A 13,021-nucleotide genomic window follows, 5' to 3' on the forward strand; every position below is an offset into this window, starting at 1 on the left:
TTCTAGAGGGTTGAGAATGAGAAAGGACCTTTTTTTCTTTTTCTACTTGTTTTAAAGCAAACCTGTAGCATTGTAAAAGCATGTATATTGGTGAAGTTTACTGTCAACTTGACTAATTAATTGCTTCACAAATGGCTATTAATCATACATTAATGAGATACTTTTTGCTTTGGCAAATAGAGATTCTGTGGCAATTCGCTCTCCTTGGTACCCCAAGCAGGCTAAAAGCATGCAAAACTCATCTTACTGCGCCATGGTGTGTTTGAAACTGCTCAGCAGCTGAACAGAAGCAAATAGCTGGGACATTTTAACTGTCCATATTTCACTGTGTAAATTCAGAAGCACTTAATCATTCCTTCAAGGCTTCTTTTGTTCCTTTTCATTCTGCCTTGTTACATGTGTTTGAAGCATACTCTGGGCCGCAAGAAAAAGGCTGCCGTGCCTCCTGTTACGAATGTGCTCAGATAAACATGTGCTGCCTGTTGTCTTGCAAAAATGATCATCATCTTGTGTGTAGGAAATAAAAATTGAAACCTAGTAGGTGTGCTTTCAGTATCCCTTGAAATCCACCTGTGTTGTTAATGCCCACAGTGAACAAAAGGAAAAGGGCATCATGCATTGGGATGCTGTTTCATTTTCTCATTGGCAGACTGTTTGCAAGATTGACATCTTGGATAAATTTACCTTTTCCTCTTTAATATGAAATAAGTCAGTTTGCACCACTGAAAGCAATCAATTTGTTATTTTCTGAAAAAAAAACTGAGCAGTAGTGACTTGATCAAGATATCATGAGGCCCAAACCTGAAGTTATTCACAAACAGGCAGTGGAAAACTCCACTCTACTCCTTCACATGCCTTGATGTGTGGCACTGCAAGCATAATATCTACTAGTTACTCAGGTTTAACTAGAGTAGGAACTGATGGGTGGCTTCTTCAATTACTCCTACTTAGAGACAGAAAGGTTTGGCGGGCTGAAAGCACACACTGTAATACGCCTACACTTCCGAGCTCTTAACAAGATTCAAAACTATCTGCAATCTGGCCAAATGATCACAAACTGATAGCTGTGGAATTGCATTTTTAGAAGCCACTGATAGTCGATGAACAATGTGAAAGCCAAAGAGGAGCTCTGTATTTCCAGTGGCTTTTACTGCTGGCACTTCATACGTCCTTCTCTGGTTAGTTCAACAGGCAAGTTCAAATACGTCAGGAAATAGACTAATATCAAATACAGCTGTCAGATGAAACTCACTGTCCAATTGATGAAATTTTAATTTACTTTGCTCTTGTCCTTTCCAAATGGTTACCTTTCAGTTTCCCTCATGCCAGGTTTCTGTAGATGTTCATTTTCTGAGAAAAATGTATTTGTTCTCTAAAGGGTACCGCAGTGTGTTTTCTTTTGGCAACAGGCTGATGAAAACAATAAATTATTCAACCTAAGAATATCTAAAATGATGACTCACTGCTGGTTCCTATTTTTTAGACCTTGTTTTCATTAGCTTCTACATTAATAGTCCAAATGTGCAGTTGTATTGAAATGTCCTATGAAATTGCCCTTCTCTCCTCAAATTGGGAAGCCCCAAGCCTCTAGTAACTGTTGTGAGGTGGTGTTCCTCATTCTGTGAAATAAAATATGGTCTGGATTTGACAAGAAAGATTAATCTGTAACCACTGGTTGCCACCCCGCCCCCTCCCCACTCCAAAACAAAAAAGCACTGCTGCTATACAGCCACAGCAAGGGTAGGAGTTGTTATTAAAGAAAGCATCAAAATGACCTTCCCCCAACTATTGAGCTTTCTCTGCTTCACCTCTTTCATAATGAAAGCAAAGAAATAAGTTCAGAGGACACATGCACCAAGTACACTCTTGAGTAATTTTAGCTTTCTCATTCATAGGGGAAAACTAACATTTCAGGTTATCACCATCAAAATAAATCTGTTTTCACCTTGCATAAACTAGGCAGCGTAAAATATTGCTTCTTTGTGTGCTGAAATCGAATACTGTGGTAGATGAAAACAGATTCTTTGTACTGATGAAAGTCTTCTGAGCTGTGCAGGTGAGTTAAAGCCTCTGAGCACTATTGACAGGAGAAACCTTCATGCCTTTGAGTAAACCCATTTATTTCAAAATGACCTTTGAAAAAGAGATGGTAAATATGGTAAATGCCCATTTGATATGCAAATTCTGGGTTTGTTACTGCATGGGATATGGCCAACAAGTAAACTCATAGTATGTGGCCAGCATGTTAAAAATATTTTGGCTGCATGCGCTTTAATTCATTTTGGGGTGTCTAACACAGGACAGCTCCTGAACCAGACAGCCACATGGTGGGGACCATTGCCAGGGCCAATAGGATCCTGGTGGTAGAAGGCTCCCATCTACTCTTAGGTCTTCGTGTATATTTTAACTTATAGAATGGTTTGGGTTGGAAGGGACCTTAGATCATCTACTTCCAACTCCCTGCCATGGGCAGGGACACCTCCCACTAGACCAGGTTGCTCAAAGCTCCATCCATCCTGGCCTTGAACACTGCCAGGGATGGGGCAGCCACAGCTTCTCTGGGCAACCTGTTCCAGCTCCTCACCACCCTCAAGGGAATCACAGAAGGTTACCCGAACATGAAAGCACGTGGTCGTTTTGCCGTTTTTATTTTTTAAGTCATTCTGACTGACTTATCACTTTCAAAACTTGTTTCATGCAGCTCCTCTACTGTAGCAGAGAAGCAATACACCTTACGTTTTTCTGAGCAGTGCTTTGCTTAAATATTTTTTTCATCTACTTAGCAATATTTCTAATGCTTAAAAAAACAGCTAATGTTTATGTTATGTCTTAATAATTACTTTATCTCAGACTATGATAAACGCAATTTGGGTTCATCTGTTCTGCCTTAAAGAGATCTGGAATATTCTGTGGTGCGCCCCCCTGAAGATCTGTATTTGCTAAAGGTATGCTACAAGCTAATGCAGACATCCATTTCATATGTTCAGGAGAGTACTTAAAGTGGTTAGCTATTCCTTCATGGAGAGCAGCGAAGAGGGCTAAACATCCATGAGCTTTCATGTTTGGGTTGTCTTCTCTGCTTGTTAACAGAAAATACGTAGGTGATGTTTCCCAAATTCATCCTTAGCATCTCCCACGGTTGCGGAGTTTACACAAAGACAGCAGATTCTCCCATGTTTATTCTTTTTTGTGCTGCAGATTATTCCTAGGAGTCCTGTTATACACTCTTTTTATCTGGGCCGTGTGTTTCTTATTTCTCCTCAGCAACAATTGTGTTCTTTTCTAACACAGCTAAACATGGAAACATTTCCATATTTTTGGTGGGTCCTGGGAATTTTCCTTTCAGGTTTGAGAAAACAACAAGCTGACAAGCTGCTTCTTGGCATGACACAGCATGTGTTAATCTGTGTCGTTTCCAGGCTGCTTTGTTCATAGTTAATTTGTTAAATTCTTTTCGAGAACAGACATGTTCCCCACTGAGCAATCGGCACAGCTGCAGGGAGAGCCAGTGGCCAAACAGAGCCCACTGTGCGCTGTGTATTCAGAGCTGGAATGTGAAGTCAGACTCAGGGCAGCGTCCTCAGAAGAACACACAACTACTTTGGGGTCGCTTTTGTACCCAGGACTGACGGTAACACCAGCCACTGCCCCCAGAGTTATGTGCTGCCTCAATCATTACCCTGTAAAAGGGAGGAAACAACAGTGCTTTTAATCACCTTTTTTCTTCTCATGCTTTTTAACAGTTTGGCTCATGCTGCATATGGCACTGTGCGGTTTCTCTGATATACTAGATTAGCAATGTACTCCCTAAAAAAATAAGTAAAAAATTGCTGGTGAAGAGAGATCAAATAGTGTTACTTAGCCAAAAAAAAAAAGGGGGGGGGGGGGTTGGAAGGAGAGAAATTGAGTCATAGCTCTAACTTAACCTTGGTGTTCACAAAAAAAACCATATTCCTATAGGGTATCCCTTAGTATCCTAAGATCCCTCAAAATATTAAGAAAAACCCTGCAGATCCTAGTTGTTATTCCTAGAAGCTTCAGTTGATCTTTCTCAATTTTGTGAGGCTCTGAATTTTAACTCTTCTGTCCCTGAAAATCAGGTCCCAGAATACCCAGGCTGCATATCAGCCACTTGTGTAAATGCTGGGGGAAGCAAAAGAGATTAAACCTTTTGTGTTTATCCCTGGTTTTATGGGAGGCCTTTCAAAGGCCATTGATACGAAAATGCCACTTGACAAAGAACACTTCACAATTTGTGCATCCCCACACATTTCTGTGAAAGATTAGAAGGAGCATGCTGCTGAAAATTCCTTTACAAGTAAAGTATGTCATCCAATCTACTTCTGTGACTCTCATTAATCTTGTGTTGTATTCAGATGTCTATTTATGCATAAGAAATTGCAATTTTTTTTCTTTGTTCTCTGTTTCAGAAGTCCTGTTGCAAGAATCTGAAGCATCTTTTGGTCCAGCTGTTGAAGCTCTAAGTTAGTCTGCAAGGTAAGGAGTTGCCCTCTTTACCCTGGTGGGTGCTCTTTAGTGTGATCACTATCCAATGCAGTGCTGGAGTTTAGGGAAGAACCTTTTCCTAAACTTCTATTGATTGTGTTAGTAGTAGTCTCTGTGATTCAGAGCTAAATGTGGACTGTGCTGTTTCAGCGTTGTTATGGGTAAGATTCATAGCATGTTCAGGAAGATCATGGGCTGACCTGCAGGACACTTTTTTGTTTAAACTTTATCACACTGCATGAACACATTGCCTGCAAGTTGTGAAGAGGGTTCTGCCAATAGAAAAAGGTTGACAAAGTCCAAAGCGTGTAGAGATGGGTTTGCTTCATGGAAGTAAATAAATGGTTGAATGAGTAAGGAAGGAGGTGCAGGTCAAGTTGTCTGGAGGGTTTGGTTCCTACTTTTCTCCATCATGAGGCAGAATTTTGGAAGCACTCAGCTCCCAACAGTTCACATGGAGGGTAAGGATTGCCCTTGAGAGCAAAACTTTCTTTTAAAGCTCCATGTCCTCTTAAGTTAGACGTGGGAGAGTTTTTGATATTAGTACTGTCTTGTCTCCTTTGGGTAGACAATGCAAAGAAGAATGACTGCCTCGGACACATACATGCCCCTTTCTCTACCCTTCTGCAATTTGCTTGAGTGCTGTATGGGCAGCTGGGTTTTTACTGCATGGTGATAAGAACCTGATTCACTGCTGCCTTCCTGAAGTTATTTCATACAGGCAGTGCTTGTTAACCAAGAATCATTTCAGGACCCAGGGTTGAGAGTGTGAACAGATCTCTTGGATTGCCCATTCCATGCTTGGTTCCCACAAACCCTGTGTGGTAGCCCTTCATAACTGGGTGCCTGTCAGTGATGGGGACTCATTGCTGCTTGCAGGCAGTCAAAAACTGTGAGATGACTTTTGAAGTGCAAGTGATGTACCAGCCTAAAACACCATTGTAATTGAATGGTCGGTGTTTGCTTTAATTTATCACATGAGGCATTGTCTTCTCTGTAAGTAGAAATGAGATTGTCAGCTACATGCTAAACACTGATCTGAACTACAACTTGATGTTTCCTCGAACCAGATTGCCATGATTTTTATTTGGCTTATCAACGCTAGAATTGTAGCTCAGTGTACTTATTAATTTCAACAGCAACCATTTTAAGGCACTTTATCTCACCTTCTCCTTTTGGGAAAAAACAGCCAACTTGTGCTATACTGTGTCCCACTCAGCCTCAGTGGGCCTCCAAGTCTTCCTTTTGAGTAGGAAAGGCTTTCTGGAAGATGGCATTTAAAGATCAGAATGACAAAGCTCATTTGTCATTTAGCTCCCAGTGTGGCCACAAGGAGCTTGATGGGCGGAAAAGCAGGTAGCAGGTTTGTACTCCTCTTTAAGGGTAGTGTGTTCATCTTCACAGTCCGTGTCCATTGAGAACCCATATTTGTATGGAGTATGGTGAATGTTAGAGCAGCTACTGACTTGGAGGAGGAAGGGATGCAGCCTGCCTGTCTTACAGCAGGTCCTCCAGCATGAAATCATTCAATCTTATTGCAGAATTTTGCTATTTAAAGCCTGCCCAGTGATGCTAGTAACTTAGAGACACATGTTTCTTGGCTCAAGCATTTCTGGTAAGCTATTTGCATCTTCTGCAAGCTAAAAATAAAAGCCCGTCTCCCTTAGTGGAGACAGAATTGAGCAAACAGCTGTCAGCCTGTACTGTAGCCACACCTGTGTTCCTGAGAAAACCAGAGAGAAATAAGTCTACACTCATTCAATAATAACTACAATAATGCACTGAGATTACCTGGGCAATTTTTTCTTTTTCTTTTTTTTTTTTACCCTTGCTCCTGGCTGGGGGGAGAAGGGGGAGTTTGTTATAAAAGGTCAAACACATAACTTTGCAGCCTTCAGCCATCTCTATTCTTTTCTTTCGCAATTCTTCTCTCTGATTAAACTTCCAGATAAGTCTAGGCACTGTTGCCCAGCCCTTCACATTTAATGATTTTATGCATCACTTGCTCTTGGCACTGCTCACAGGCCTGCCATCTCCACTGCAGCCTGTGATCTTCTCCTCTAAATGTTTGACATCCACCAGCATTTCTCTTTTGTTCCAAGATGCATTTTTTTCTCTATAGGGAAAATGATGGCAGACAACCCTGAGACAAATTACCTAATACCCAAGGATTTTCTTTCTCAGCTCTGCTAATGGAAAGAAATTCTTCCCATCCTATTCAACTTTTTCTTATAAAAAGGCAGAGGAAAAAAAAACCCTACAATTTGTCCTAGATCCAGATCCCTTCCCTGCCCTACAGCTGAATCTGTTTCAAAGGATAGAAAAATGAACGTGCAGCCTTCATTAGAGATACTACATGGGGTGCAAGCTAGTTAGGCCAAAGAGAATTTCTGTTTTGGTGGTGGCTGTTGTTGTTTGGGTTTGATGGTGGTTGTTCGGTTGTTTTTCCTCCTTGTAAATCAGAATATGCACTTTCTATCCAGTTTTTCAGTGGGTTTTATCAGAGATGAGTAGACTCAAGAGTGGAGTGAGGATGGCAAAGAACGAATAACTGTTTATGATGTCACCTGAGGAAAATGATCCAACACTAAGATAACCAAGGTGGATGTGGCTTATAAAAGGAAGAAAAAAAATTACATTTACCTTCTGAATACATCTCTGTTGAATTCTGTGGATGTAAAATGATAAATGTATCAAAGTGTTTAGGCAAAGTAAGTCAAGGACCACTGGCAGCTTTTAAATACAATATAGTAGACCCCAGCTGAGGAAGCTGTTAAGACATGGTTGGTTGATGCCCATGTGTGTAAAATAATTCAATACTTCTGTTTTCTTTGCTCCTTCCTTAACATTGTGCTGTTGGCTGCTGTGGAAGACAGGGTACTGGACTAAACGAGACTTGGGGTCTGATGCAGTATGTCTACTCTTATAATCTAACTAGAAGAAATTGTCTTTTGTGTGCCCAGAAGCAGAAATGAGGATTTGCTATATAAAATTGCAATTCCAATATGCAGTGGAGATGATGAAATGTTTGCTTACTGAATTTGACCTGTAAGAAATTCAAATGGCATTTGGCAACAAGGCAGTTTATAAGAAGTGCAGCAAGTCTAACAGATGTTGTCTCATGTCTTCTGAAAATGTTTAAGATGGACCATAGTTCTGCTTGGACATGCTAAAGCACTAGATATAGTAAAGGATTCAGCAGGTTAAATGGAGCAAAGTGAATTATGTCAAATGATGGCTTTGCATGTTTGATACAAAAGCCATCACCTGGGTACTCCTTGAGGACTTTAATCGAAGGATCAGATGCTCACAAGACATCTTCCTTGTCCCTCATCCACAGTAGTTGGACTTTAGGGTTCCAGTTAACTTATTCCATGTGCTTTTGAGTCAGCAATGGGGTGGACACATCTGACTTATGCACAAAGGTACTGTTACTGCTAATGCCACAATAACCAAAAATGCATGCTGGACAAGGAGGAATCCACAATGTGTGTAAGATGCTTTCAAACTCATCCAGTTTCTTCGACCTGTCATACGTGTGTGCGTATATATATGTATGTATATGAATAACATAGAAGGAAATGCAGACAGGTATTTGTACATCACATGAGGAGCCTTTTAAATCACTGAGGGTCATAATTTACCTATCATGCTTTGTGTTTACCTCTCTTTGTGATGTTTATGTCACCTGTACTACTCGTGTGACCTTAGGCATGTAAATTAAAAAGAATACACTGCAGTAATACTTTATTGTTAAAGAAGACTTTCTAGGGTCGATTATGTGCCGTAGGCCTTCCCTAGGCACGTTCTGGTGGCTGCTGGAGAGACAGAATATGAATGAATGCTGAGTTACCTTTGGGGAATGTGCTGTAATGAGTAAAGACAAACAAACTGTGTATTGCCTGGGTAATGAAATGTTGGTTTCTCCATTGAAGAGATTATATTTGAAAACCACTATCACCTTAATTGCCTGCATACCAGAACTTGCCTTCAGGGTCACACTTAGGGCTTCTAACAGCCAATGATATCATGAACATGCAAATCTCATATTCGCTGTTTTGGATAGCTGTGATGTCTTTTACTGCAGCAACAGCAGTTGAACCATGGCAAATAAAGAAAGAGAGAACTGACCTTGAAGTTTTTAAAATAGTGTTTAAAGTGCATGGAAATGTGCTTTATGGAATAAAGGCTAGGGATTCTACAGTTGAGGTCTTAAATAATTGCTATGGTGATGTGATGTGATATGATATGATATGCATTGAAAGAGATTTCTGTGACTTGGAAATAATTAACATTTACTAAATAATATTGGAATGAAGAGTGTGACTTTCAGAGGGCACCAGTTCAACAACATTGTGCACTCTGTCTTCTCTATGGAGTTTGTACTAGCAATTGCTATAGTAGTTCATTGTCCTTTGTAATATAATCTCTTTCTGGCTCTGTGGGGATTACAGCAGCTATGAGTATAGAAGTATCCCATTCATAGATGCTGTGAACTCGACTGGTTGCTTTCTGAAATTTACAACAGCAAAGAGCATAGAAATAGCTTCTTCAGTACCACCCCCAACTCATTTTGTCTATGTTAAAAAACAAGAAAACTTTGTTCTGATCTCTGAAATGTGATATTTTTTATGGGGCTATAAACTTTGTGAGGGCCAGCAGCCTGAGTTTCTGGTATCATAACTTCCACATTAGTGTTGTAAGCAATAAGGGGAATGTTGAGCTACCTAAAGACTGAATGGGGTCTCCAGAATTAAGCTGGATGGTGAGAAAATAATGAGTGTTAAAAACTTCCTCTCCAGGGCTGTTATGAAGTTTCTAGCTATTGCATGTCAGATCGTTAGCCCCTCTGCCTCACTAGTAACCTTCTATTTAATTTGCATTGCCAGGTTTATACATGCAAGCTATTATTAGCAGCACAGAAAGTAAGCCCAGGCATTAAAAGTATGTTACATGAAGTCACTTTAACTAAATGAACATTCAAAGTTTTATTCCATCGCTCGTCATGCAAGGTTGTTTAAGTCAACTTAGTTCGTATGTTTATGTTTCATTTGACAAAATTTACATAGCTTGACTTCTTTATTTTATTTTTTTTTCCTAGAATGGAGATTTTAATCTAAGGACTTCCTTAATACAGCCTTAACCAGGGGTTTGTTGTTTTTTTTCTACTGTAAAAAAAAAAAACCCTCAGTTTTATTTATTGTGCAAGGGCTACTGAGAACCATCTGCTTTGGAGACCCCAACTTCTAGGCCATGGATAGTATTTAAAATGGTTTCAAAGAGTTTCCAAATCTTGCTGTGGCACCTTTAGAAATACATGTTTAACTTCTGCCAAGGCTTGGGGATTCATTTTTCTTTTTCCTCCCTAAGAGAGGGTCACTTTTTCTTGGAACAGATCCCATCTCCCAGATGTGTATTGAAGGCATATTTAAACATTCAGCTTTGGGCTGTGGACCAGCTTTTTGTAATTCCCCATTGTGCTTGGATAAGGGTCCATGTAACCAGAATTGTGGAATTTCTACATACAGATTTTGCCTTTGTGATTATAGATCAGATTATCAAATTCAAAAGGATTAAAGTCGTTTTACTTGGCCCTTTGCCAAGTAAGTTAATTAGCTGATTTTCTTGAGACCATGAACTGTTGCAGAACTATACTACCCAGTTGTTAAGTTTCCAGTCTGGTAAATTAATCTCTCCATTTTAATTTCCCATTGCATTTTCACTAATGATATATGTGAATCTTTTTTCCATCATAGGAAAAAAGAAAAGTAATAATTTTGTTTTCCAGTCACTGGGATCTATACCGTTTACTGTAGCTGTAAAATTTCAAATCAATTTTGTGTAAACAGGACATGGTCTTTGAACAGGTCAGGCCTTCTGACAAAAAGAAACATATTGTGACTTTTTGCAAAACTTACCTGTACAGTCATGCATCGCTATTTAAGAAATAGAGAGTTTTAAACCTTGCCTTGAACTCAAGTTTCATGTCTCTTACTCCCTGAAGAGCTTTATTCTAATAAATGGGAATTCTAGTACAGTGATGATTCATTGAAAAGTGGGTAAAAGATGGATTTGACGTATGGGAGAAGGTAAAAACTGTTCTGTTTAATATTGGAATTTTTAGCCTGGCTAAATTGCAGGTAACACTGACAAAATTTACTGACCAGTATTCACTAAAATTGGCGTAGTGTTTTCTGCAATGGCCCTTGCAATATTTGTAGGCAGGATTTTTTATTTTTAAATACGTGACAGCGGTTCACCTATACTTTGAAGATATTTTCGCCCGTGATAACTGTATCATAGACATTATTTTGTTGAGGGTAAGTCTCACTGTTGTGCTCAATCTTCTGACCTCTCATGTACTATGAAGAACAGCAGAAACTGTAATTAGCCTTTTAGCCTAGCTAGAAATACCACTCGTTAAAAGAAGGCGCGTTTCTTCATTCACTGGACTTTTGACTAGTTTTCATTGACACAGAAGACTTAAAGAGTATCATGTGTATACTTTCCAGTATGTAATCTTAACTTGCACTTAAACATGTTGCTGCTTAAATAAAGTACAGTATGGCTGATAAAAGGGCTCTGTACTGTACTTCCTTCTACTGCTCTTAAAGGTAGTTACACCAAATGCCTTGTAAAAAGTGATTTGTAATGCTTTCTACTCAGGTGGCAAACTACCAGACTCAGAAAAGGCATCATTTTTACAGTCCAGGCTGCAGGAAATAAGTCTCCATTGATTATTTTTTTGTTATTTTATTTTTTTTTTCTCTTTGGAGTTTGGGAATACTTTAAGCAATGTGTGAAATGCTCACACTACTGAAGTGAAAAATTTTACTGAAGTTAGGACTAATACCGTCTGGTTTTAGCAGAAGCACAGTGCAACATGGTATCTCATACTGAAAACCTAACTCAATCTGACCTTCCTTTTATTGGTTTTGTAAGCCACATGATACTGTTCATCTTTTGTAAATGGAGAAACTGAAGTCCTAAAATTCAGTTTCTCAATTAAATTCTCAGTGAAAATAGATTTTAAGTTAATATTTCATTTTGAGAGAAGGTGTAAAACCTGGTAAAACAGAGTAAATCCTTGTACTTTGCAACAACATTTCATAAGAAACATCAAAAGCAGATATTTACCCCACTAAAAATAAGTCTGCCCCAAAAATATCAGAGCTGATTATTTCACTTGCTGAGGTGCACAGTTGTGTGGCATTCACTATTTCGGTTACTTTGCATCCTGACTCGTGCAAAGATGGCCCAGAATGAAATGAGCAGAGAAGCTCTTCTCTTTTTCTTCTTCATTGTTCCCCACTGAATGAAGCTTGAGCAAGAAATAAAGTTTTTTCCCAGAGGTGGTAAGAATGGTGATTTTTTTCAATGTGCTCTGCAATGTAGAAGAAATTATGCAGGAAAACAGAGGCTTTTGTCTTCAGTAGATCATGTGAAAATATTTACTGGAGACAATAATGTTACCCAGGGGAAGCTGACAACAACTTGAACATGAAAGTAGCAATCAGGAGATCCCGGACTATCACGTTATGCTGACAACATGAAAGCCTCACTCATGCTCTTTGAGAGAACTAGATTTTTGAACTGAACGCAGTCATTAGAAGGCTTCCTCTGACCTTGTCCATTTCTAACCAGACTGAACTGCTTGCTAACACTGGTAATTTAATTGCCAGTGGCAAATGAGCATGCCTCTTTAAACAGGCCAGTGTGTATATCTAAATATCAAAGCAAGACTGGCAGAGAGGGATTATCAGTTATTAGTTGGGGTAATAGAGTTAATTACGTGTACTTGGATCCTTATGGCCACAGCAACTGTGTCAGTAAGTATGGTAAAAGATGCTACTTCTCTCCAGAAGCATTTCCTTTCTGGGTCGGTCATCCACTTCAGTTTGCCTGTCTTACCTGCTTCTTGGTCCTAGCAGGTGGTGGTTAGTGCAGCAGCAGCCACTACTTACTGGTCTTTTCTGAAGCAAGATCAGCAGCATAGTCTTCAGGTCTGGACAATACACATAGGCTGAGCTAGTCCGTTACAGTTTCTGTAACTCTCGAATGTGGGATTCTGTGGCTGAGCATAATCCCTCTTTACATTTATCTGAAGGACACCTTATATCTTGTTTTCATTGGTTTTGTCAGGAGACCTAATGCTGAATGGATTGTCAATTCAGATTAGGAAACTAGGCTAGATGCTAGATTATTATATTAACCCATTTTTCTTGTGATAACCTCATGATTAGTGCTAAAAACTTGAGCTGGGCAGATAGTTTTGGGTAATAAAATAATTTTCTTTTGTGAAGAACAGACTTTATTTTCTTCTGACATGAATGTAAAAAATGGTCTGAGGCTTAAGTTTCAGAATTTGCTTAGAGTTATTAAAAAAACAAAAACCAAAAACTATCACCACAACAGCCTCCAAAACACACACACACACACTTCCACAAGCACACACACAAACCAACAAAAACAAACAAACAAACAAAAAAAATCACCAAATAAACAAAAACTGAAT

The 13,021-nt window shown here is 39.3% G+C and overlaps 1 long non-coding RNA gene across 2 annotated transcripts in view; it reads left to right on the plus strand.

Annotated features, from left to right (window-relative positions):
• The window catches only part of LOC133275556 (uncharacterized), a 231,645-nt gene that overhangs the window by 95,138 nt on the left and 123,486 nt on the right, over window positions 1-13,021 (plus strand). For both annotated transcript variants that reach the window (XR_009745597.1, XR_009745596.1), the window contains exon 2: window positions 4,431-4,484. This is a non-coding gene — a long non-coding RNA (uncharacterized LOC133275556). The remainder of the gene's footprint in view (window positions 1-4,430; window positions 4,485-13,021) is intronic.

This window comes from Pezoporus flaviventris, unplaced genomic scaffold (genome assembly GCF_033815535.1).
Source record: "Pezoporus flaviventris isolate CSIRO_AGI_PZ_B2104156 unplaced genomic scaffold, CSIRO_AGI_Pfla_v1 ptg000002l, whole genome shotgun sequence".
Taxonomy (NCBI): Eukaryota; Metazoa; Chordata; class Aves; order Psittaciformes; family Psittacidae; genus Pezoporus; species Pezoporus flaviventris.